At 39.5% G+C, this 27,015-nt stretch overlaps 1 long non-coding RNA gene across 1 annotated transcript in view; it reads right to left on the bottom strand.

Annotated features, from left to right (window-relative positions):
- Positions 1-26,039, bottom strand: part of LOC139355872 (uncharacterized) — a 404,625-nt gene extending 378,586 nt beyond the window's left edge. Inside the window, exon 1 of the long non-coding RNA XR_011607111.1 lies at positions 25,883-26,039. This is a non-coding gene — a long non-coding RNA (uncharacterized lncRNA). The remainder of the gene's footprint in view (positions 1-25,882) is intronic.
- Between the last annotated feature and the right edge of the window lie 976 nt (positions 26,040-27,015).

The following is a 27,015-nucleotide window of genomic DNA, read 5'->3' as shown; positions in this document are numbered from 1 at the left end:
ACACAGTACAGACTAAATACAGAGAGGCAAGGGCCCCATGGCTTCTCCATTGTCTTCCAGATTCTCAGCCACCTCTTGGCTCTCTCACTTCCTTAACCAGCCTAGACCACCTGGTTCATTATTTCAGTCACTCTCTCACCAACATTCTCAATTACTTTGAACCCCAGAATTTCCACTGTACCTCTAAGGCTGCATAGCATTGGTGGAGAAATCAACTAAATGTATCCCTTAGAGTCATTACAAACTCATTGTAGGCAAGCCTCTTAATTACCTGAAAGCTTTAACTTCTATTTGTTCTCTCTCCTACTCCCCTTATGGATGCCACATCATTAGCATTCTATTCAAATTTCCTACCCCATATCCTTTAATGTAAGCAAACATCCTCTATTTCACACAGAAAGTTGAAGCATTCACAAACAGCCTGATCCTTCTACTATCTACAAAATGTATCCTTAACTACATCCATGCATTGACTGCCATATCCTCTAAGATCATTAATTATCCTCTTTATCTTCAATACAGTCAATCTTCCTTCCCTTCTTAATCTTTACCTTCTTCCTATGAATATTTTATCTGCTAAATAAGAATACACCTCATGCCCTATCCTGATCTATTACCATAGCTCTACTTCTAACCCTCATTAGCACCCACTGAGTTTGAGGAAATTAACTCTTAACTGGTCTCCAGTATTTGCCATTGGCAGAACACTGCATATAAACTGAAAATACCACTGTGTTGCTTCTTAAAGATCTGCAATAATTCTCCTCTGCTTATAGAACAAAAAGTACATGAGAGCATATAGGGCCCTCCAAATACATCTCTTCTAATACTCTACCAGTCCTATAATCTCACTTTATATGCTACTGTTAGTGAACCTCACCCTCCAGCTTTAATTTTGTGGCAGTTTGCAGTATGTTTGCAAAATATTTATGGCTCATACTTGTGAAAGCAAAATACTTCCCTAATTCATTATGTTAGCTTGGCTATATGACTTTAGCCAATAAAATGTGGGAAAAGATGTCTATTGACATGTCAGAGTATTAACAGTTCAGGTTAAACACTGAACTGTTTAACCATTTTGTTTTTCCCCTTTGTTGTGAGACTGAGTGTCCCAAATTAGAGGCTGCTCTTTCAGTTTGGGTGCCAAAATAATTTGGATGTGGAGCACAGCTGCAGCCAAAAAACAAACAACATTGATGTGAGAAATACACTTTTATTGTTGTAATCCATTAAAGATTGAGGGTTATTGTAGCACAGTCTAGCAAATCTAATACAAAAATTGATGCTTCCATGAGAAAACCTAAAATATGTGGCTTTGGATTCTGGGTCATGTGTGGGTGTTGACTAACTGAGGAAATGTGTTTTGTCACTATACTGCCAGACTCCATTCTATAAAATGGTCACCCATAATAACTGGGAAGTCCAAAGAAATGTATCTAATGAATGTGTGGCTTTAGGAAAATGAAGAGGGAGAAAGACTGTTGGTAACATGGGTGTTATTGTCTACATTTGTCAAAGTACCGTAGAAAAAGGATGAGCTCAGAAAAGAACAGAATTTGCACAGAATTAAAAGGAGTATAGAAAATCCAGAAATTCTGTTATGTGCAGAGTTTGAAGATGCACTTCATTGTCATTTTCAACTAGAGAGATACAAATTTAGACTGGTGAATGCCAAGGACCAACCAAAATTCAGCCTGATGATATGGTCTGAATGAAGTGTGTGGCAAACAATGTTCCTGCTACATTTCTGAATTGATTTGGAGAACGCAGTTAATCTTGGGCCCCAAAGCTTTTAATAAGGAAGCAGGTATAGAATGCTGTTGAGTCTTTAAGAAGGGCACATTCTCCAGTGCCATATTTCAACGTAGCCAATGATGATAAAAGAAAGAGAATGGGCCTCCCAAAGAGTGAAGCCAAAGGTCACAGAGGATGATGAACTGGAGAGCAACTCTTAGGCTGTAGAACTCGGGCCCCATCAAGAAACCTTTTAGATCTCCAGCATAGGGACCTATTGTAACATCTGCCCCATGAATTTTCTGAATGCTATTGACAGTGGCTGATGAATGTCTCCTGTTTTCCCCTTTCCAAATGGGAGAGCATAATCTTCCTGTTTCACTATTACATACAGGATATATGAGGAAATACAATTAATCTTTTTAGTTCACAGGTCACTGGATTGAGAAGAGTCACATCCAGATTCAATACAAAAACTACCAAGAGATCCCAGATTTTGAGCCTGGATGAGACTTCTGGGAGAGGGGGCAGACTTAGCATGCACAATGGAGGGATAAGGATATTTGTGACCTAGATACCTGCACTTTATTTGTTTGAAATATTTGCTATTACAACTTATAGGATGCCTATATTTCCTTGCCTCATTGAAATCAGCCTTGTACATGTGACTTTCTTTGGCCAACAAGATATGAGAGGAAACAAATTCCTGAGCAGCTTCAGGGAGCCACTGGGTCATTTAGCTATTTTCTCTTTACCTCTCCCTTGAGGCAAGTATGTCTTAGGTGGGTACTGCTTTTTCAGCCTGCTGCTCGCAATGAAGAAGATTGGAAGGAGATCCAGCCAAATGCAACAGACAGTAATGTAAGCGAAACAAACAAACAGAAAACAAACCTATGTTGAGATTCTGGAATTTGCTCCAGGATAATCTAGCGAAAGTTGATTTATACACCCTCTTTGCATCTTTGCTTTGATGCTTTCTTTGTCTGCAACTGCATTCCTATTATTCTTTGTCTCTCTACTTCACACATATTGTCTAAGACTTAACTAATTTAGAAAGTTTTCTTTGAACTCCCAGACAAAGATAAAAGCCTCTCAAGGCTCCCAGGGCACCTATATATGCTTTTCCATTTAAACTTACCATATGATTTGAAAATTAGTAGTTATGGAAAGTCAGAGAATGTGGTCTTAATCTTTATAGTACTCCTCCAAAATGGCACAGTTTCTATGATGGCTTTGTGATGTGTCAACCTGTCTAGGCTGACCTGCATTTTCCAGAATTTTCTTTCGTGTATATGTCCTGTTAGGGTGGGCAACAAGGAGATCCTTGGGAAGTCTGGAAGGTGGAAGGCAGGCAGCTGCCATTTTGTGGCTCATAAATGTAGCTCAACTGCTGACTCACCTCTATCATGAAGCAGCAGCTGGGCCTGCAGTTGTTCTGCCTTCCTCTGGCCCTCCTTCAGTTTCTTTGTCTGCTAGGTCAGGTGTGTGGTGGGATGGCAGTGATGGGGAGAATATTCACTTCATGAAGGGTCCCAGCTTCTGTAAGATACCATCATTACCAAAGTCGGAGATCCCAAAACAGAGAAGGTTATGTTTTGTTCTTAAGGGGTTCTGTTGCCAAAATACTAGGTGTTTGGTTTAAGTCTCATTGCTCACTGCACAGAAAGCCAGTCACTGAGACAGTAAGTATTGCCAGAGAAGAAGCCTTTTTTGGGTACTACAGCCAAGATGATGCAAGGTCATTCTCAAATCTATCTCCTCAACTGGCTAAATTTGGGGGTTAATATACCGGGGAAAAACTGCAACTACATGTGGGCAAACGGTAATTAGAGAGGGCTATGGAAGAGGAGTTGGTCAGCAGCAGGCATTAGGTGGTCAGTTAAGCAATCATGCCAGGTGAGAGGTCTGGGGTGTCATTACTCTCTGGGAGACCTGATGGTTGGTTTCCTGACCAAGGAGTTCAGAAAAGACAAATTTAAGTTTCTCAAGTTTTAAGACTGGACAGGTCAATTTCTATATTTATTCAAAAGAAACTATAAACATCAGTTCCATGGGACAGTTGGGATGGTTTCAGTTCCAGCCTGCTTGTGATCTTCCTTTCCTGAATGTCTGTCCTATTAAGGGAGGAGACCACCCCTCAAATCATCTTATACCCAATTTCTGCCTCCAAAGAAAGAAGAAGTAAAAACTAAAAGACAGAAATGAAATCCACAGGCAGAGAACCCGGCACCGCACCCTGGGCTCCAAGCTCCTGAATCAGACTCAGAGACAAGGTTCTTATAGAGATTTGATTTAATAGGCTTCCAAAATTATTTTGTAAGCCAATTCCATGTAACAAATACATACATATGTGTGTGTGTATATATTTATAAATAAATATATACACACACACATATAATGGCCTGGGGTGGTTTGGGAAGTATGTAACACTCAAAATCAAAAAATTGAAAAGAAAGGGAAACAGTAAAACAACATGAATCTGTAGTTTTGAGACTGTGTAAGAGGAAGCCCAGATAGGGCTCTGTTAAACGGGTTAAACATGTTGATCTTTCTTTTAAGGCCAACAGAAAGGCACCAAAGTGTTTGAAGCAGGAGGTCAATATGATCATAGTTGTTTTTAGAAAACATGACTCTGTTGCAAAATGGAGAACTGGTTGAGTAGTAAGCACACATTATGCAGGTAGAACAGTTAGGTGGCTCTGGGGTCATCCCCTCAAGGGATAAGAGTAGTTTAAGCCAAGTTATTCATAGTGGAGACAGAGAGTGTTAGATATTTGAGAGATAATTAGTAGGTATAGTTTATAGGATTCAGTGATGGTTTACATATAAAGGATTGAGGAAAAGAAATTCTCAAGAAAGGCTTTTGCCTTTTTAGGTTATGTAACAGGATGAATGGTAGTGTCAATAACTGAGATGACAAAGTATGAGTGAATAATACAAATGTACAGACCATGATGCATTTGTGTTGCCTTTAAAATATTCAAGTGAAGTTAACAGATAAGTTAACTTCATAGTAACTGTGTTCTAGACACTGTACCAGTCAGGTTTCAACTAGAGAAGCAGAACCAGTAGGAGATATACCTACATAATACATGATATTCCATCTGTCCGTAATGTCCGCTCGCCCACTCCACGTGACCTACTTAACCTCTGTTCCTTCTTCAAAAAATCAGGCCAGTCTCGGCATGATGGCTAATGCCTGTAATCTCAGCACTTTGGGAGGCTGAGGTGAGAGGATCACTTGAGCCCAGGAGTTCGAGATCAGCCTGGGTAACATGGCAAAACCCCATTTCTACAAAATAATTTTAAAATTAGCCTGGTGTGGTGGCATGTACATGTGATCCCAGCTACTTGGGAGGCTGAGGCAGGAAGATCACCTGAACTTGTGAGGTTGAGGCTGCAGTGAGTCTTGATGTGCAACTGTACTCCAGCCTAGGCCACAGAGCAAGACCCTGTCTACAACAATAACAATAACAAAAACAGAAACAAACAAACAATGCATCAGGCCAATTATTAGTTTTGATTGTTAAGCAACATATCGAACTTTTTAAAAAGTGAGAAATTTACATTATTGCCCCACCCAAGGTAGGATGGCATTACAAAATTATTCTTTATGACATTTTCTATGAATTTCCTTAAAGAGTTAATTCCCTTCCTGGATTTCAGTTCAGATTTGCTCATAACTCTCCTAAAATGTAACCATTGTTTATTATGGCACTGTCAGGTAGGAACATTTTGTGGAAGAGATTATTAGGGAATTGAATTCAGAGATAAAACCACATAATTAATAATATGCATAATACTTTAACATGAACAAAGTGATTGATTATTAATGTTTTCTTATAATTCTGTAAGCTACTTGAGGGCAAGAACTTTATTTTGTGTTCATTTTAGTGTTCTGAAAGTAACTAGTATCTTGTTTTGCACATGGTATGTTCCGTTTGTTTCTGTTATAGCATGTATTACAATCTGTTTTTACCTTTATTTATGTATTTGCTTACATGTTTATTTGTGGCCACCCATGAATAGAAGACAAGTTCCATGAAGAAGTAACCTTATCTGCTTTTTTTACTGCTATATCATTAGTTCTTTAGGCAGTGTCTGGCACTTAACAGATATTTGTTAAATGAATAAATAACATGTATAAAAATATGTGGGTTATAATACATGCTACATACATTTAAAAATACATTTTGGAATATGTACAAGTTCAAAGTGAGGAAAAACTGCAAATTTCCTTTCAAATCAGCTTTGTAGGGCCCAAGGGAAAACTTCTTCTTTGCCCTCTGAAGATTTGCTGAAAAATCAACTCACAAAAGGCAGATTAATAGGAGAAAAGGCACACACATTTATTTAATGTGTATACCCAGGAGCCTTCAGAATGAAGACCAAAAGATACAGAGGAAATTGTCCATTTTTATGCTTAGGTTTAATAAGGCATGGGCAGCATGTGGAAATATGATTGGACAAGAAGGTCTTGCTTCAGACAAAATGACAGTCCCTCCCTTCCCACAACTCCCCATGACAAAGGGGTGAGAACTAACGCAAATAGGCTGAGTAGGGAAATCCAGCAGGGCCTGACTGTCTAGATTCTTGGCCAACATTCTCGGCACTTATTCCTTCCTTCTGGATGCGGGGCAGGACCTTCTCTGTAAAGGTGGTCTTACGACCTGTAGTCAAACAAGGAAGGTCAGATCATTTGTTGATGGACAGTTCTTACACAGAAAGGCAGAGGGAATGTTAGTGTAATATTTTTGTTTTATAGCTGGCTTTGGAGGAAAGGGGTTCTGGTTTCTATGATCCAGGAAGAGGGATTCTAGTTTCCATGACTAGCCTCATGGGAGAATGGGTCTGAGAGACAGGAGGATAGGAGAAGGTCAGGGAGAAACTTTTGCTTCTGAGGCCTTTATTTTAGGATATTATCTTCCGAGCCACAACAGTTTCTCTTCCAATTAATAATAACTTTTTAAAAAAATGCATGCAAGAAGAGTATAGTACTTGAGAAACCATTGTGAGAAAATTCCATAGGCATGGGTATTTCTCTCTGGCTTAAAAAATAAATCTAATCCAGCATAAATAAACATGTCTTATTGAATGACACCAAGCATTATCCAAAGCACTGGGGGTGTCTTAGAAGGTAAGTTTAGTCATATTGTAATATGATTACATTGTTTTGAAGTTTCATTACTTTTTCATCTGAATGAATATAAAACCTAGAATATTAATACAATGAAGACTGGCAGTTGATGACCCTACAGAGACTGCTCTGAGTTGCTGATAAAACATAGATTGTGGTACCTCCAATCTCAGAATCATTTGTAGGTGTCTTGTCTGTAATCAGAATTTGCAAGTGATGGTGTATGAGCTCTTCTCTAGCCATTGTTATTCAAAACCATCGCCTGCCATTGTCTGCAATCTTAAATGGTCTCTCATCAATCAAATCTCCCCTTCCTATGGTCACAGTACTCGAGGATCAACAAAGCATATGAAATCAGCACTTTACGTGCTCCTTGAGAGGGCGCTGCTTTGGACAAGGTAAGAGTTCCTCCTTTCCCACAACTCCCTATGACAATTTATAGCCCATTCTGCATTTGACTTCTGCAAATACCTTCCTTCAGACATAATGAGGTCCCCTGGGGATGAAAGGTGAAAAGAGATTTTGAGGAATGCCATTTCCTTTTCTGATGCCTTAGTGTCTGAGTGCCATGTGGAAGATTTAATATCAACTCTATTCCTCTGATACATATGACAATATAATATCCTCTAATTTCATCTGTTATATCTTTGTACAAGCAGGAAAAATATTCTTTACAGCAGGACTACAAAATTACACACATTACAACTGAATATTCAGATATTAAAATAGGTTTTCCTGCTTGTTAGGCAAAAGAAGAAACTGAAGGTTGTTTTTGTTTTTATTTGGTACTTCATATACCGTGGGACTGAAGGAGCTGGATTGGGTAATTTTACAGGTGCTTAAAAATACATGGCTCATGGATATTTGATAGGAATACGGTGATGTAAAAGTTCCTTCAAGTAAACAATGGATAAATCCAATCTATATCATTTTTTAGTGACGTTAATGGGAAAGATAAAGGGTAATTGAAATGCCTTTAAAAAGAAAATCAGCATCTGTTTTGCTTTTTACCACTTTTAGCCATCCAAAGTTGACCACAGTTGTGATCAATCCATATAGTATTCACTGAAGTGAATTTTGTAAGTACATGAAACTACCTGGCTTCATGTCTGTCTAAATTTGACCATTTGTATTGCAAAAATAGGAGCTGCATTATTTGCAGAATGCCATACATTCCACGTCCACTAGTAAATAAAAGCTCAATGCAACTGAAAGTGGCTTCCCATCACTAAAAAATAAAACCATATATTTAGCATCCACCTGACTTTACACTGTGGTATGAGTCATTTACTTTATACCACCTGCTTCTAAGAAATTCTCCATTCTCAGTAACCAATAATGGCACAGCCCACTTGATAGAGGACAAGTCATTGTCCTCTATTTCTCTGAGAGTATTAATTGGTACTCTCCTCCATCAGACTCAAAACCAAAGTTTTCATAATTTGTAACATTTGTTACATTTTATATTTCTTTCTGTTACTTAGACTATTCTGATGCCTCATATTAAGCCAAGAGAAATATATGTAGAGTGCTGCCTATGCTATTACAAGCTCTGCTGGGACCAAGAAAATACAAATAAACAGAACTGTATTTCCCCTCACCTCAAGTATATTATGTGTTTCTGTGTAGTTGTAAGGCTGGTAATGAACTCAGTGACATAGTGAGTGAAAAAGCAGTTATCCCTAAATTATTATTTACATTATGTGTGTATGCATGTGTGTGTGCATGCACGTTGTGCAATGCATTCTTTATTCAAAGATACAAGTTAATCATCTCTTTGTATAATAAGATGAAGAATACCAGGCACTTTGGTGATGAAAGAAAAAAGGTGTGTTGGGGCACTACCCTAACTGTGTTTGTTGATTCAGGGCATTTTGTGACATCAAGATGGTAAGCTCCATTCCCATCTAGGAAAGCCAGTTTTAGTGGGATAAAATTCTGCTTTGAGCATCGAGATATGAGTGCTATCACCTGCCTTTCTCTCCACAAGGAAAAGTGGGCAAGAATGGGTTATCACAGATTATTCCCACAGGAAGGAGGGACACGTCTCATGAACATGCAGCATCATATTTGAGAAAAACAAAAAGTAAAGTACTTATTTGCTTATATGTCCACTTGCCCTCTGTCTGAGCACATCTGTATTAGTCTTCAGAATATTAAAACATCTCAATTTCTTCTAATAAAGCTTTGAACTGCCCATTGCCTGTGTCATTTATTCAATCAACATACAACAAAGCCCATTGAAGAGTGTGCTAGGTACCGAAAATAAATAAGTACAGTGTACACTTCATACTCTGAGATAGATCAGAAGAAACAAGGACAAAAAATGTTAAGAAGTAGGAAATTTAAAAAATCCATATATGACAGAATCTATTTTATTGTTTTTTTTTTAATAGAAAATATGTGGTCTTATGTTGAGAATGAGGGTGACGGGATATAGTTGAAGGTTTAAAAAAATAGAAGAATCTGTTTTGAAGATGAGAAAGAACATCTTAGGCATTAGGGGTGACTTAAAGATGACCAAGCAGAGCAAAGATTCTGCTCTGCTCCCAACTCTGGAACAGAACAAGAGGAAAAGAACATTGTCCTTGCAAAGTTCCATTGATATTGTAAGTCCAAATATGTTGCCAAAGTCCAATATACAGTCATGTGACTAAGGAATTGTTTTAAGAGCTTGGGAGAGTGCATTGAAATGTTTAGTCATCTGTTAGCCATTTAGTTCAGGAGTAGATGGGAGAGAAAATAAAATCTAGGGGTTAATTATGAAATAGAAGAAAAGGGATTCAAGGATCTGTAAATCAATACGAGCTTCAAGGGAAGATTCTGTAGAAACTAAGAAAAGAGTGTGATAGGTAATTGTGGTCTAAGGGAGGTGGATTTTAGAAGTTCAAGATGATGACAAATTATGGCTCTGAGAATGGCTTATTGAGGTAGAGAATGGTGAAATATATTTAAGAAGAATTTTTAAAACTCTACAATAGGGTATTGAATAGGCCACTAATGTCACCTAGACATGCATTTAGAGCATTAAAAACACAAAGAGTGACCTGGAGGTTGGTGAATGTCAGCTAGGGGGATAAGAAGAAAGTACATTTATTATTTATTTATATATCAGGTACTATGTTAATAAGTGGAATATGATAAATGATAGCTTACATTGCAGTCATAAACAAGTGAATATTCAAATACCATATTTTAAGATAGTGACAATTACTATAAAACTTAACACGGTAATAAAGAATGACTGAATGAGGGTCCCAGTGGAAAAAGAACACCTCCTTAAGGAGGTGACATTCGAGCTTAGGTATGAGAAGAAGCTGGCCATGCTGAGATCTAGGGAAAACATTCTATGCAGAGGTAAAATATGTACAAAATGTCCAAGACAGGAAAAGTTTGATGTATTTAAGAAAGAAGCAAGCCAGAGTGGCCAAAATGTAATGAATAAAGTCAGAAAAAAGGGATGGTCAGATATCTGGGGCATTATTGTCCACGAGAAGGAATTTAAATGTCATTCTAGGTACAATTGAAAGCCATTAGTAGCTTCCAGTGGATGCAATTAACTTCAAAATGGCAAGGATTATTAAACAAAAGTGAAAAGTTATAGTCTCAAAATGACAGAGGAAAGCTGACAGAACATGGTACCTTCTGCTTGTTCCATGATATTGAGGGAAAATGGGAAGAAGTGGGGAGACATAGGAGAATTAAGAGTCCGTGTTATTCCCCCGCAACCTTCTTTGATATAGTGTTGAGCCATCAGTTAGGTATCACGGTGGTTAATTAGGACAATGAGCCAAACTAAAAGTCACAACGAAGTCTGATTCATTTACTGCAAAAGTAGAAACAAGAGCCACCAGCTTCCCAATGTTCCGTTTTTCCCACAGAACAGCACCAGGCAAGAGGTAGGTTGACGCAGCACAGATAAGGAAAATCATCTCACCACAGAGAATCCCCAAACAAAAGGTCCTGCCATTTTACGGACCCATGGGTTTAGGCAAGAGAAAGGTAGAAAGTCTTGCAGTGATGGATGCTGAGTCAAAGTGAAGAAAAGTGCCTTAGCCCAAGGTCCCCTAGAAAGATCCCTCAAAATGGAGGCCCCTGGACTAGGAATGCAGATATTGCACATGAGCATGTCTGGGCAGGGGAAGGGGGTGGTTGTGTGTGTGGGCAGGGGATGGTGTCCTTGACTATAAATCTCTCCAGAAAACTCTAACACAATGACTGTGCAACAAGTCTGGACTAGGGAGTGCAGCTTCTCTCCATGAGGCTGACAGACAAAGCCTGGTTGGGTTTGAAAAATCACAGATTTTGGCCTTGAGCAGGAATCCTTAAAGATAAACCTACTGTTCAGTTAAGATGGGAAAGTAGGAGAAATATTCTGAGAAAAACCTGAGACAGGAGAGCATGAAGAAAGGAAGGAAACATCTAATAATATGTTGGTATTGAGACTGCCTTTGCAAATATTATGATAGAAAGAGAAATCTGGCATAATTGACTACACTTTTTTTCTAACCTCACAGGCTAACCATCTTTGCTCATCCCAATCCAACTATGGGAAGAATTTAGTTTATAGTTTAATTCTAAAACAAAGACGATAACAGCCCTGCTGTCATTTGGATCTGTGTCCCCATGCAAATCTCATGTCGAATTGTAACCCCCAATGCTAGAGGAGGGGCCTGGTGGAAAGTGACTGAATTATGGGGGCAGAGTTCTCATGAATGGGGTAGCACCATCTGCCCGTGGTACTGTATAATGTGTAAGTTCTCATGAGATGTGGTTGTTTAAAAGCATGTAGCACCTCTCTCTTCTCTCTCTCTTCCTCCTGCTCCAGCCATGTGACATGTTGGCTTGCCTTCTGCTGTGATTGTAAGTTTTCTGAGGCCTCCCCAGAAGCCAAGTAGATGCTGCCATGCTTCTGGTACAGCTTGTGGAACAATGAGCCAACTAAACCTGTTTTCTTTGTATAAATCACCCAGTCTAGGGAATTATTTATAGGAGTGCGAGAATGGACTAATACAAGTTCCTTTCTGAACTAACCTCCTTCTTGTTTACAGACCGAAACTATCTTTGTAGAATAAAAAGAAAAAAGAAAAAAAGTCACAAGGTTAAAATTGTAATAGGGGCCTAAATTCTGCTAAGATGTAGGCATAGTTAAACTCTATGCAGCCATTGTCTCTTCTGCTAGGATGTAGGCATAAACTCTAACCAGTCATTGTTTTGTAACTTGCTTTATTAAAACCACTTACTAATCATGAGTCATGTAGCCAATGACCACACAATTTAAAACTTCCCCAACTGCCCCAATGAATAACATTGCTATTGTAAAACCTAAGACTAGTAATTGAGATGGTTTTCAGACCTTGCATTCTGTATGAACCAACTGGTGCCCCCTGGTATGGTAAACCTCCTACCTAGAAACTGACTCAGTACAAGAAGACAGCTCTAACACCCTAACAATTTCACCCCCAACCCAACCAATGACCATTCTCCATTGCCTAGTCCCCTGCCCACCAAGCTGTCCTTGAAAAACCTCAGCTTCCAAATTCTTGGAGAGGCTAAGTTGAAATCTGCATTTCATAAACTCTTTCTCTACTGCGACACCACTGTCTCAGTGAATTGGCTTTCTGTGCAGTGGGTAAGAAGAACTTGGCAGATGATTACAGTCTGATGGCATCTCTGAGATGTGCCTTTCTTGGGAAGAAATAAGAGTTATTTGCATTAAACTGGTTTACTAGAAATGGGATTTGGACTTTCTGTGACAACCCCTATACATTTTTCATTTTTGAGAAAGGGTCTCCTTCATTTTGATTCCCTGGCATTAGCATAGTTTATAAAAAATGCTCGATTCACAATAAATGAATCAATGAATAAATGAACTCAATGAATGAATCAATGACTCTTGGCCTCTGTAAAACTGCTCTACAGAGAAGTCTTTAAAGTGATATTATCAGGGTCACAAACTCAAATGCCTTCTAAAGTCAAGAAAATAAGGTAAATGTGTCATTCAGCCAAGTGTAAGACATGAAAATAAGAAGAGTAGTGAACAGTAACATCCATGATCTGCCTGAAAGTATTCAAGTCCAATGAAAATAACAAAAAACAATATTGGAGAAACGAAAGTAGTTGTACTGATCTTTTCTATCTGGAGGCTGTCTCTAAACAACTTATTACCCTAAGGCTAATTTCTAAGAATAGCAGAAAATAAGGACTTACTAACAACCCAAAGTATACTAACTTTTCCCTCTGTTTGACAATTTCTTATTCATTCCATAAATATATTTTTTTGAATATCTACTGTAGGCCAAACACTATTCTAAATGCTGGAGAGACTACCATATACAAAACAGACAGAAATTTTTGCCCTCACAGTAGTTACATTCTAAAGATACAAGACACACAATTAACAACATAAATAATATAGTACACTAGGTGTTGATAAGAAGGATGGTGACAAATAAAACACAGAAGGATTGAAAGGAAATGTGAGGGAAGTAATGTGGGAGAGTTTTTCATCTTAAATATAGTGGTCAAAGAAGACCACATGGAGAAGACGTCTCTGGAAAGAAGCCCAGAAGTGAGGAAAAGCTATGAGACTGTTCCAGAAAAGGTGTGCCAGTGGAGGGAATGGACAGTGTAGAGTGTTTGAAAGCAGGAGAGTGTGTGTCATGTTTGAGCAGTAGGATGAAGTTCAGTGTAATAAAAGTTGACTGAGGAGTGGAGAAGTAAAAGAGCAAGTTAGAGAGCGAGGAGGAGACCAGGCCATGTGTGGTTTTGTGGGTTGTTGGCAGTACTTTGGCTTTTGGCTCAAGAGAGATGGGAAGCCATGGAAGGTTTTGAGTAGAGGTGATGAGATCTGACCTATGTTTTAAACAGGATTTTGCTGGCATGGGATAGCAAAATGATGGGGACAAGAGTAGTGGCAGACAAACTAATAAGAAAGCTATTAAAATAATCCAAGCAAGAGATGACTAGTTTGGATTGTGGTGGCGATAATAAGAACTCTAGTCATATTGGAGCATATTTTGAGGGTAGAGCTGAGAGGATTTGTTAATAGACTCTGTGTAGCATAAGAAAAGAAGAGGACTCAAGGACAGTGCTAAGCTTTTTAAGATTTTTTGGCTGGGCACGGTGGCTCACACCTGTAATCCCAGCACTTTGGGAGGCCGAGGTGGGCAGATCACGAGGTCAGGAGATCGAGACCATCCTGGCTACCATGGTGAAACCCTGTCTCTACTAAAAATACAAAAAAATAGCTGGGCATGGTGGTAGGCGCCTGTAGTCTCAGCTACTCAGGAGGCTGAGGCAGGAGAATGGCATGAACTCAGGAGGCAGAGCTTGCAGTGAGCCAAGATCATGCCACTGCACTCCAGCCTGGGCGACAGAGAGAGACTCCGTCTCAAAAATAAAAATAAAAATAAAAAAAAGATTTTTTTGAGCATTTTTTTTTGCCTTTAACCAAGATAAGGATGATCTAGGTGGAGGAAGTTGGGAAGGAAGATAAGATGTTCAGTATAGTACATTTTTAACTTTAAGCATACATATGGCCTTCTGTAATACAATGCACCTGTAGTGAGGTAGCCAGTTCTATGGAACTTCAGCTAGCATGCAGTAACCAATGCCAAGTGACAATATTAGTTATTATGTTATATGTCATTATATCTCAAAGATCCATCTACCCACCAATGGTATAACTTAAAGTTTATTCCAACTGCTTCTCTGGATGACTTAAAAGGTTAATTGTTGTCAAATCTGATGTTTATACCTGGGTATTTTTTAAGATGTAATTCTTACTAAGAACTTGTAAACTTCTTACTTTTTTCATATATGTAAGTCTCTTTTCATATATGTTAGTCTCTTTTGTGTTGCTACGATAGAATACTTGAGGCCGGGAAATTTATAGAGAAAATAGACTTATTTAGCTAATGGTTCTGCAGGCTGGAAAGTTCAAAAGCATGGCTCTGACTTCTGGTGAGAGCTTACACTGTGTGTCACAACATGGTGGACAAGGTGAAAGTAGGAAGCGTGAGAAGAGAGAAAACCCAAGGGGCATCATGGCTTTATTAACAGCCCACTTTTTTTTTTTTTTCTTTTTGAGACAGAGTTTTGCTCTGTTGCCCAGGCTGGAGCAGTGATGCAATCTCAGCTCACTTCACCCTCTGCCTCTGGGTTCAAGTGATTCTCTTGCCTCAGCCTTCTGAGTAGCTGTGATTACAGGCACATGCCACCACATCCAGCTAATTTTTGTATTTTTAGTAGAGATTGGGGTTCACTATGCTGGCCAGGCTGGTCTTGAACTCCTGACCTCAGATGATCTACCCACCTTGGTCTCCCAAAGTGCTGGGATTACAGGTGTGAGCCACTGCACCTGGCCCACAACCCACTCTTCAGGGAACTAATTCCATTGTCTCAAGCACTAATCCCATCTTGCCAGAGGGTGAATGCACTACTGCTAGAACAGCTGTAAGCCATTCACAAGGGATTCATTCCCTACTCCAACCCAGATACTTCTCATTAGCCTCCACCTCCCAATACCACTACACTGGGGATAAAATTTCAACACTAGTTTTGGTCACACTATATCCAAACATAGCAGTAAGTGCATTCTCTATAATATTAATATGTACTGAGCATAGAAGAGAATATTTGTCAGCTTTTGTCCCTTACCTCTATCCCGCCCCAATCCTCAAAGAGAGGAACAACTATATATAATGTCATATGCTACATTCAAGGACATAGGTGATGTTGCTATTTGTAGGCCCAGAAATGCCATCTTCAAGGTTAATGATAAAAAAAATTGTGTTTTATCCTTTTCAGAATATTATAATACTTATCACTGGACAGAAGATAGTGTGCTAAGATGAAAAGAATTCTGGATGAGAAATCAAGAGATCTAAATTCAGGTGCTGACTGTCTCACACCCTGCAAATTATTTTTCATCTTGAGCCAAATATTCAAAATGAAGGAATAGGGAACTAGATAGCTTCTAAGATACTCCAGCCTCAATAATAAAAGAATAGGTTAGAGTTTGATTATACCCAAAGGTAACTTACCCATTTCAACAAGAGACTCATGGAACCAAAACCCCATGTGTGTTAAACAAAGCATTGGTTTTGGTGCCAACAAAAGAAACATTTTAGAAGACAGGTAGACTTGTTTACCTTCTTCAAATTAAAACAAAGATGTTTCCACTTAGTCCTCTTACTGCCACTGGCTCTACTCATGCTTCTCTTGGTGAAGATCAGGTGGTGGGAGCCTTTGTCCAACCTATTTCAGAGTCCTAGCAGCAGCCAAACACTTACCAGGAGGTGACTGCCTACTCTCATCCCTGGAGAAACTGTCTCAGAAATGTTTTTTGGTCAACATTCATGCCCATGTTATCGATATGGACCAATGTGCTTTCTTTCCTTCTCCTCCTAAAAAATCCAAATCAAACAAAACAAAACCCAGCTATCAGGAATGAATCTGGCAAGTTAATTCACCACTAAGTGTTACTATGCTTACCAAAGAAAGGCTAGGGAGAGATTCCTATTCCCTAGCTGTGTTACAGAAACAATCACGTCCATTGCCAAGAAGAGGTCCAGACTGGGGCACACTTGGATGGCAAATGAGATAGTAATAGTTTTGGATATTAGGTGATTGTGCAAAGGGTCATCAAATATAAGAGCAATAATGCCTTATATCATACTTTGCTTCACAATATTGATTATGTATATTCCTTCATTTAAGAGCTTCCAAAATTGTGCTAAAGAGAAAGACAGGAAGATAGTACCCCATTTTATAGATGAAAAAACCAAAGTTATGAAGTTCAGCTTATCCCAGGTACTCAAATTGGTTAGGGTATGTGAAGCGACCTGGTGTAACAAGCTCCTAAATTCAAATAGCTTAACAAATAAAAATTTCACACTCATGCAGAGTCCAATGTACATATGTTTGCAACTTGGGGAAGCATTCTATTAGGACATTCAGGGATCCAGCATCCTGCCATCTTGTGGCTGCCTCCTCCTGTAGGTAATTGCCACAGTGCCTTCTTCATTCCGTCAGTATATGGGGAGAAATACAGCTATTTTTATGGGCCAGGCATGGCAATGGCAAACGTCACTTCCACCCACATTTCACTGGCCAGCCCTCAGTATCTTGGCCATGCTGAACAGCAAAGGAGGTTGGCAAATGCAACCAGTTTTGTCAAACATATAGCCATCTCTGCCATAATCAGTAACAGATCACAGGACATGCCCCTAGTTCGTGTTCTTTACATCAGACTACTTTACTTTTGCTGGTAGTCATTCCTAGTCCCAATTTTAGATTTTTTTACAATTCCTCAGCAAACGAAACATACCTAGAAGAGAGGGCATATTCATAAATTCCATTTATTTCACCATCCACCAAGCCATTCTATAAGTCACAGTTTCTCTCAAGAGGATTTAAGAAACAGACAACAGAGAAGCAAAATGAGTTTTGACCATATCTGAGAATTTGAATGCTGACAGGGACACTTCAATGCCACGAGTTTGTCATTACTCTATTAAGTTTTGTGATAATGATTTAACACAAATTCTAGCAGGTATTTTGCCCAGTCCTGTGATTTGTAGATAGGAGGTCTACAGTTGAATGGAACAAAAACCCCCTTCTTGCCATTTCAACCCCTTCCAGGGGGTTCAGTAAACCCTTCCTGCTAGGGATGTTCAGGGAACCCATAAATGCAGTTCCAGAAATCTGCTTACCACGTTTCTCCCTTTTCCTGGGCTTCCACATTCCCTGATGGCCCCCAAAACTGCAGTGCTTCCTCCCCAGACTTTCTCATCTGGTTTCCAGTATCAGGTCTCATGCAGGTGTGTGTAATTTTACCCAAGGCTCCTAAACAGAACTTTCCTAATTTGTGACTTGGCCAACTTCGTGTTTCCCTTCTCTGGCTTTTAAAGAGCTCTTGGATTCAAAGAATGAAAGTAGAATATGCAGATAAGAAGTAGAATTTCAAGCCAGAGGGGAGAAGTTCATATATATATTACACGTAATTTTTAGGAGGAAACATCTTGTCCTTACCAGGCTAGGGCCATTTTAATTTTCACTTGCCTTGGGCACCTGGGCAAGTGATTATCTGCAGAGTCAGATCCCAGGTTTAAGGATCTTGGCCTTTTCTTTCCTGCCGCAGAGCCCTGAGTCTTGCTCTGGCATTTATTCCCTGTTATAAAGGTTAAAGGGGAGAGAACATTTCCCTCTGTCACCCCATGCGAAGCAAAGAGAATCTCTGTCTGCTCTTGGGAGTTTGCTTTTTATGGCTCTATCAGGCTGTTTTGGTTTTGACAGATTGAAATGGCAATATTATTACTTTTATTATTATTATTACTAGAAACAACAATCTCAAATCCTTTTTGGTTTTTTTTTCATAAGTTCTAGGAATTAGTTTTCTTGTTGCTGCAGCCTCTGATGTTAAAATAACATTTACTGTGAAGCTTACACCAAATTTTCACTACACCTCTATTATATTGAATGGATTGCTGCTAGATTGTGATGGGGAGGTTGGAGCAAAAACAGAGAATTAGTACTTCCAAGTGGGGTGCAAGTTTCCCATAACTCTCTCAGCAAAAAATAGCCTTCCCACTAGCTTTCTGGGCACTGAGGGTTAAATAATCAGTTTTTAACCCGAAGCTTAAAGTGAAAATTTCTTTCTTGCCCATTGTCCTTTTCTAATGGACTAGAGACAAATTCGTGAAGTAGGCAAAATTTGTCTTTAGATTTCTTCCTAAAGCCACTTCCTCAGCCATGTTACGGGCCAACAGTTGTCTTTGAGTTGTTCATAGTTCTCCCCACAACCCATTTCTCAATTCTCTCAAACTCTGCCTGTCCTCTCCCTAAGGTGCCCATTTCCATTCATTTAAAGGCAGTTTTTGAGCCTCCACTATATGTTAGATGTGTTGCTTTGTACTAGAGATATAAAGATGATCAAGTATCATCCCTACCTGTGAAAACCTGAAAGTCTAGCAAGAGGAAGGGCAGATTCCAAAACAATTATATGAAAGGGTCGAGAGTAGACATTAAGGTGCCGTGAAAGCACAGAGGCCAGGACAACTAATTCTCCCTGAGAGCTGGGTGTTGGCAACCCAGAGTAGAAACAGCTGAGCCAGGCATTTAATGATAAATAGGAAAAGCAGGCGGGGCCCAGTGGCTCACACCTGCAATCCCAACACTGGGAGGCTGAGGCAGGATAATCACTTGAGCCCAGGGGTTTGAGACCAGCTTGGAAAACACAGTGAACCCCCCACATCTCTCAAAACACTTAGCTGGGTATGGTGGCGCATAGCTGTAGTCCCAACTACTCCAGAGGCTGAGATGAGAGGATTACTTGAGCCCAGGAGGTCAATGCTGCGGTGAGCTGTGATTGCACTGTTGCACTCCAGCCTGGGTAATAGAGAGAGACCCCATCTCAAAAAATGATAATAATAAAAAAGCAGAAAAAAATGCATGAAGAGGGAAGAGCATGTGTAGGGTTATCTATTAGAATAAAGTACCCAGGAGGGAAACCTAAAACTCTGTCTTCTAACAAATCCCACTTAACAAATTACATTTTATTTAATACAGACCAGTGGTTCTCAATACTACTTTATAGCCCAGATACACATGAGAAATAGATGTGCTGTAGCTGTTAACAGTAGCTCTGTGATCTGCATTGGATCAGAGTGTATCTGCTTCTCTGCAGGAGGAAGCATCACGGAGTATAGTTTAGAAAAATCCTCAGGGGTGACTTTGGTGACCGTGGTTAAGAATCACAGGCACAGACACTCCCAAAAGGGTGATCATTATGTTTTACCTTTCACTGCTAAATTTATAATTAAAAAATATCTGAGCGTGGTGGCTGACACCTATAATCCCAGCAGTTTGGGAGGCCAAGGCAGGAGGATGACTTGAGCCCAGGAGGTTGAGGCCCAGTGAGCCATTGTACTCCAGCCTGGGTGACAAAGGGAGACTTACCTCAAAAAACAAAAAGAGAAACAAAAAGCCCCAGTGTGATAAAAATAGAAATAAAAATTTCAAAACAATAAAAGAAGTCTCCTCAAGGATAAGTAGCCTTCTCACATGGTTTAAAATATGTCCTCCTAAAAATAAACAATGTCTCTATTAGCAGTTCCTATGCAGAATTTTTTTTAAAGATTTACCCCCAAAATTCATTCTTTGGGAGAGCACCCTTAAAGGATTGGGGCATGAATGATTGGTATTAGAAAGCTTTCAAAGTAAGTTATTATATTTCTAATAAAGTAATAGATAAAGCAGAAACAGTATTCTAGAGGATTTAGCTTGATATCATTCTCAACTGAAATGAAGATTTCCTCTTATTTGCTTCAACTCTGAATAAAAAAAAAATGCACCTTCCCTGGAGATGCATTACTATATGGAGGAGTTGGGGCAGAGGGAATAGTCTGAGATGAATAGATAAAGATGTTCCAAAATACGAAGGTCTCTGTAACAGTTGTTTTTTATGTTGTCTCATGGCAAGATGAGCGTAGGGGCTACGAAGTGATCAGGCAGTAAATTTAGAGCCAATAAAAAGGAGACACTTCACAGGGCATGTAGTTTGCTTCTGGGAATCTCTGACATGGAAGGTCAAGGAATTAAATACTGGAGTTGGATTTATGCTAGGGCTGACTGTTTTTATGGCCAATACAACATTTATTGGTATGCTAAGATAAAGTTAATCAAGTCTTGAGCTTCATGGTGGGGAAGCAAAGATTACCTCTCAAGAGTTGGGAAGAGATCTTCCTCCAAACACTGCAAAATACGCACTTGCCTTATCATTTAGTGTTCTCTTCTCTCTTGAGGTTATTAGAAGTTCAGGTAATATTTAATGAACACGAGGGCTCCTAAGAAAAACTGAAAAACTTTCTGAAGTTGTCACATTTTGGGGGGGTGCATTGTCTCAGGCATTTTTCATTTTTAAATAATGTTTCACGAGGCAGAGCATTTCTTAATTTTATGCCTAATTCTTTGTGTAATCAAAAGCAGTATTTCAACTCACCTGCTCTGACTTCTTTATCTTTAACATTGGGGTGTTGTACATTTTAGGGATAGATGGATGGTTAGATTAAGCTAAGATTTATAATCTGTTGTTCTTAAAGTGTATCCTTCTGTCTAGTTTTCAATTATGAATGATCATTTTTAGAGAGGAGAGTTAGCGTAACGTCAGGTTGACAATCTGCAATAACCTTTGGTCAGCGGTTGGGGAAAGACAACGGATTTATAGTTTGATTTTCGTAAAGAGATAAAACAAAGTATTATCACATGGTAATTACTAGTTATTTTTAGGTCGGCATTTCAGAGTTTGCTTTACCTGGTTTAGAGACAGTGGTGAATGTTGAAGAGGTATAGTGTAGCCACAAATGAGCAGCGTAATGTCATGGAAAATATCACAAGGGTTCAAATCCTGGCCCTGCCACTCAATCTCTATGTGATCTTGGCCAGTCATTCAACCTCTCTTAATCTCAGTGTCTTCCTCTACAAATCAGGGATATTAAAAGTTATCTTGCAATGTTGAGTTAAAAATTAGACTTGGCCAGGCACAGTGACCCACATCTGTAATCCCAGCAATTTGGGAGGCCGTGGCAGGAGGATTGCTTGAAGCCAAAGGAGTCAGACCAGCCTAGGCAACAAAGCAAGACTGTCTCTACAAAAAGTAAAATAAAAAATCAGCCAGGAGCAGCGGTGTACATCTATAGTTACAGCTACTCAGAAGTCTGAGGTGGGAGGATTGCTTGAGCCGAGGAATTTGAGAGAGGCTGCAGTGAGCTATGATCATGCCCCTCTACTACATCCTGGGCAACAGAGTGTGACCCTGTCTCTGGTTCTCATTTGGGGCAAATTTGCCTCCTGGGGCCATGTGACAATGTCTAGAGACATTTTGGTTGTCACTGCCTGGGAAAGAAGTGTTACGAGCCTCTAACAGGTAGAAGCCAGGGATGACACTAGACATCCGATAATATACAGGACAGGCTCCCACCCGCAACCCCAACAAAGAATTATCTGGTTCAAATGTCAACAGTGTTGTTTGAGAAACTCTGAACTTAATTTATACAAAGTGATTAGAATCATGCCTGACAGAAATAAGAATAATAACTGTTATGGGTGGAATTGTGTCCCCCAAAATCCATAGATTGAAGCCCTAGTCCCTAGAATTTTACAAGGTAACTGTGTTTGAAGATGAGGTCTTTAAAGGGATAATTAAGTTAAAAGGGGGTCGGTAGCATCAACCCTAATCCCATACGACTGGTGTCCTAATAAGAGGAGACTAGGACACAGATAGACACCAGGGGTGCTTATGCACAAAGCCTGTCTGAGGACACAGCAGGCCATGAGGACAGGCTTCAGAAAAAATCAAACCTGTTGACACCTTGATCCAGAACTTCTTGCCTCCAGAACTGTAGGAGGTAAATTTCTCTTGTTTCAGCCACCCAGCCTGTGTTTTTTCTAATGGCAACGCTAACAAACTAATAGAATCACTGCTATTATTATCATTATTATTAAAAAGAAAGCATTTGATCATGAGAAACATTATTACAAAACTCAGAACAAAATATCAAATCTTTATTGATATTCTATTAGGTTGGTGCAAAAGTAATTGTGGTTTTTAAACATAGCCAAAAGTCGTTAGTAAAAGAGTAAGTAGAGATGGTAAAAGCAATTTTTTTTTATAAAGGCAATGCTTAGGCCACAGATGTGGCAAAGTTCAGCATTAGTAGGGATCAGAGTAGTAAGAAATTATCCAAGCAGAATTTACACAGGTAATGCACTCTGAAAGTTTATTTATATTACTTTAGCCCAAACTGACCAGAATCTGACACTGTGAACATCTAGGTGGCTGCTAAAGTCAGATTCCTGAGTGAGAACTGTACGGGGCACAAAGTCAGCAAATGAAGATTCTGATTAAAAGCTAATTTTCTGGTCCCAAGCACCAGGGGAAACGCCAATCCCGAAGGACCTCGCTGGGCATCTGTTGGGTGGAAGGCCTCTTTGTGTCTTGCTCTTCTGTGATGCCCCGGAAAAACTAGACCTCTTCATGCTCTTAACCTCTAGCGTGTATCTGCATCTGAAAGACTAATGTCTTATTCCTCTGATAATGAGAAGCAGCATGAAAAGACAAACCAGCTGGGTGTGGTGACTCACGCCTGTAATCCCAGCAGTTTGGTTGGCCAAGGTGGGTGGATTACTTGAGGTCAGGAGTTCAAGACCAGTCTGGTCAACATGGTGAAACCCTGTCTCTACTAAAAATACAAAAATTAGCCAGGTGTGGTGGTATGTGCCTGTAATCCCAGCTCCTCAGGAGGCTGAGGCTGGAGAATTGCTTGAACCCAATGGGTGGAGGGTGCAGTAAGCTGAGATTATGCTGCTGCACTCCAGCTTGCACAACAGAGCAAGACTCTGTCTCAAAAAAAAAAAAAAAAAAGAAAAAAAAGAAAAAGAAAGAAAAGAAAAGACAAACCAAGGCAAATACCCTTTCTTCAGAAACCCAAAGAAGAGCTTGCCTGACCGATGCTCCCTTAAACATTTCCCCAAGCCTTCCTTTGACTTGTTCTTTCCAAGAGGAAGTTTATCTCAGACATCAGGTATAAGGCGGGAGAATGTTACTGACAATTAGTGAACATTAGGTGATGTTTTTATGAGGATGAGGCATTGCTGCTGTCACCATGTGCTTGTACTCAATTAGAAGAAAATGGTAATTATGTTAATCCGCAACTCAAGAGGAGAACATAAAACTTGCGCTGGTCTCACTCCCATTTTACTAGAGACAATGAGCAGAGAACATTAAGGGCAATACCAAGGGTAGCCACATGGCAATTTAAGATAATTTTAAAAGGTATTCCCTTTGGTAGGCACATGGGATGTTCATATTGTTATTGAAAGCTGGCTCTTTGAAAACTGAACAAGATAGCACTTTGTTCTAGCAGGCAGAGCCCAGCAGAGCAGGCTGGTTAAATTTCAGTCTTATACGCTCCCTCCTCCAGATGTCCTTGTACAGTGAATTAGAAGGTTGGATTATTTTGCATCCACGGTGCTTATAGCTCTAACATCCTCAGTTCATAAGTGGAGAAACTGAGGTCTAGAGAAATCAGGTGATGTACAAACCACAAGCAACTAGTTAGTCATGCAAGGGGCCTCGGGATGCAAGTATTATGACTTCTATGACATGGTTCTTTGCATTCTACCATGTGCAGAGCACTCATCTTGGAGGATCTTCCCTCCCAGTAGAGAGTCAAGATACAGGGGACCACTAAAACTACATGTCTGTTCTAGAACATGCATCACCCTTTGTTATCATTTCCTAGTTATATCTGCCTGTGTTTTGGATGCCTCCCTTCCCGCCATCCCCCACCAGTCTCTATCTAGTATATTGATGAAGATTGGATAATAGTCAAGAAATGTTTTTGATATGTAATAAATCCATGGTATAGATTACTATTTAGGTTTTACTCAAGAAGCCTAAAATGTTCACTTTTAGTCTTGGCCAAATCTATCAATTCTCAAATTTTCTTCTAATTAGAGAAAATGAATAAATTAAACCGATGGAGTAACAAAGTCTAATGAGAGTTGGAACAGAGAGGGAAGAAGAAGGGCACTAAATTTGGTAAGAATTTAACAGAGTTGAAACTATGAAAACAGAGAAATAGATGAAATAAGAGTAAAGAAAAAGTAAAGATTTGGGGCCACATAAATCCTGGTCCAAGACAGAGATTGTTTGCTTGTTATTTATGATCCTGGACAAGTTACTTCGCTTTTCTGGTTTTTTCACCTTTAAAAGGGAAATTTTCTGAGTTGTTCTAAACATTGATGAAAATATACAAAAGTTACCTAGCATCCTTTGTGCAAATGAGTAGTGAGGTAGATTGCAAATATGGCCCTTCTTTGTATCACATCCTTTGCAAGGCACTTTGCAGCCTGTCCCACCAAACCCTGGCAGTAATTCTCCACCTCGTGAATTGAGCTTTCTCTCACCTTCCAGTTAGTGAATTGAGGCTTTTTACTTGCTTTGGGCTAATAGACATTACACCAGTTTCCAGTAAAGGTCACTTCTTGCTTTCTTGAACTCTTCTGACCACATGTGATTATACTTGGGCTATGATGCTGGAAGCTGAGAGAAATGAAGCCCAGTCTCACCATCACTCCATCCAATAGCCAGACAGCCCCTGGTAGCTGACTTGCCTTGCTGATATACATTTGACTGCATTGGGTGACTGGCCAATGTCAGAAGAACTACAAGAGAAAACCAGCCTAAACTGCCCACCCACAGAAATAGGAACTAAATAAATGAATGTTGTCTTAACCACTAAGTTCTGGGATCATCAATTATGTGGCAATAATGAACTGATTTAAGTAGTATTTATATTACAGTGTTTAAACTCTCAAGGATCTTGCCTTAAGTTTAAACAACCCTAGGTTTCATAATTTCCTGAAACCCACAAGAGATATCTGCAGAATTTTCTTCTCTTACTGGAGGACAGAAGCATCCTTACTCAAACTTTATAATTTGGCTCTGAAAGCATTGGTTTTGCCCAAAATGCCAGAAAGTACCTTCAATAAACTACTACAACAAAGAGTAGCTACAAATGATAACAAAAAAGACTGAAAGTCCAGGTTGTATCTTGGAAAAAATTTACAAATGATAACAAAAAGGACTGGAAGTCCAGGTTGTATCTTGGAAAAAAATATCTCTCTTAAGAAGGACTTTAGAAAGGATTTAAAGGAGTAGTGGAATTACTGTAGAATGATTTGGTGATAGTCTATAGATTTTAGTAATAACATACTCATATTTTTTCTCTCTCACACTCACGAACACACAAGCACACACACACACACACGGAGTCACGCTTTCTCCTTGCAACAACTTTTTTAAGGGCAGTCATTAGACAACTGTACTCTTTGCCCCTCTTCTCCAGGAAACAGCATCAGCCTCAGGCCACTCATTGTCTCCAAAATGTTTTCTGTTTAGTCCTAGTGTCAGAAACAACCCCATTTATCTACCTTGACACTGACCTCTTGATCTCCAGATGAATTCTGACCAAGTACAGCTTGGCCTTCCACTCAGATTGAGGCTCCATGAGGAAGTTTTGCAGTGGTCTCCACACCAGATGTCTGCCTAATGGGCAAACTGGGTTTGGTTTGCAGACAGAGATAGAGACTCCTGAAAGCAATTCGCCTTGGCTTTCTCTGGGAAATAAGGGTCCAGACATCACAGAAGATAAGAAAATCAGGTCACATGTGATGGGAACTTGAACAGAGGCAACAGTAGCTTTTTATATCTGTGTTTATAGATTTTTTTTTTTTTTCCTGCAGAAATAGCTTTCAAGAGCAGCAGGCATAAGGAAGTTTGGCAAAAGAAAGGTTTTTTTTTTTTCTTTTCAGCAAATTGCTCCTGGATATATCTTTGGCTGGATTTTGGACGAAAGTCAGTTTTACCCTTAGGTTTTGATAAAGAAATTGAGCTATGAAAGAAAAGGTGGTATGGTGTATTATCTTGCTATGAAAGAAAAGGTGGTATGGTGTATTATCTCAGATGCAAATGCAAGTAATCACACAACAGGGATGAATGAGAAAAATTTTCCCCCAATTATTTTACATAGTTATGAAGATTTCAATAAAAAGTAAATTATATTTACTTTGAGGGAGGAAAATATAAACAGAGAATTACACCATTTAAGATAATGAATAGATCTTAAGACCCTAGCATTTTATAGATTAAGAAATTGAGGCTCTAATAATTGAAGCTGCACAGCAAATACACAGGAAAGAAGTAGACAAATTTAGAGCTCTGGAGTTGGCCAAAGTTCACTATGCAAACAGGAACACAGCGACTTACTTTCTCAACTATTTCTTAGAGAAATTGGCAAATGCCTTTTCTAAGTTGTAGCGATAGCATCTAAATTTTCTCCCCTTCATGCTGGCAGGCCACGCTTGACCAGCGGAGAGCTCCGGCTCCCCATGGCAATGCACCAGCTTGCCTGCTCCCTCCCCACACTGCACCTTCCCCCAGGCCCAAGGCAACCAGCTACATTGCTTTGCTGGCATGTGTGTGCATTGGCAGGTTTTGCCTTCCTTGCCCACCAGTGTGTGTGTGTGTGTATGTGTGTGTGTGTGAACCTTGCCTTACCAGCACTGGCAGGAGAACA

Source organism: Macaca nemestrina, chromosome 8 (assembly GCF_043159975.1).
Source record: "Macaca nemestrina isolate mMacNem1 chromosome 8, mMacNem.hap1, whole genome shotgun sequence".
Classification (NCBI taxonomy): domain Eukaryota; kingdom Metazoa; phylum Chordata; class Mammalia; order Primates; family Cercopithecidae; genus Macaca; species Macaca nemestrina.
The sequence above is the reverse complement of the archived record's forward strand: the minus strand, read 5'-3'. Positions and strand labels throughout refer to the sequence as shown.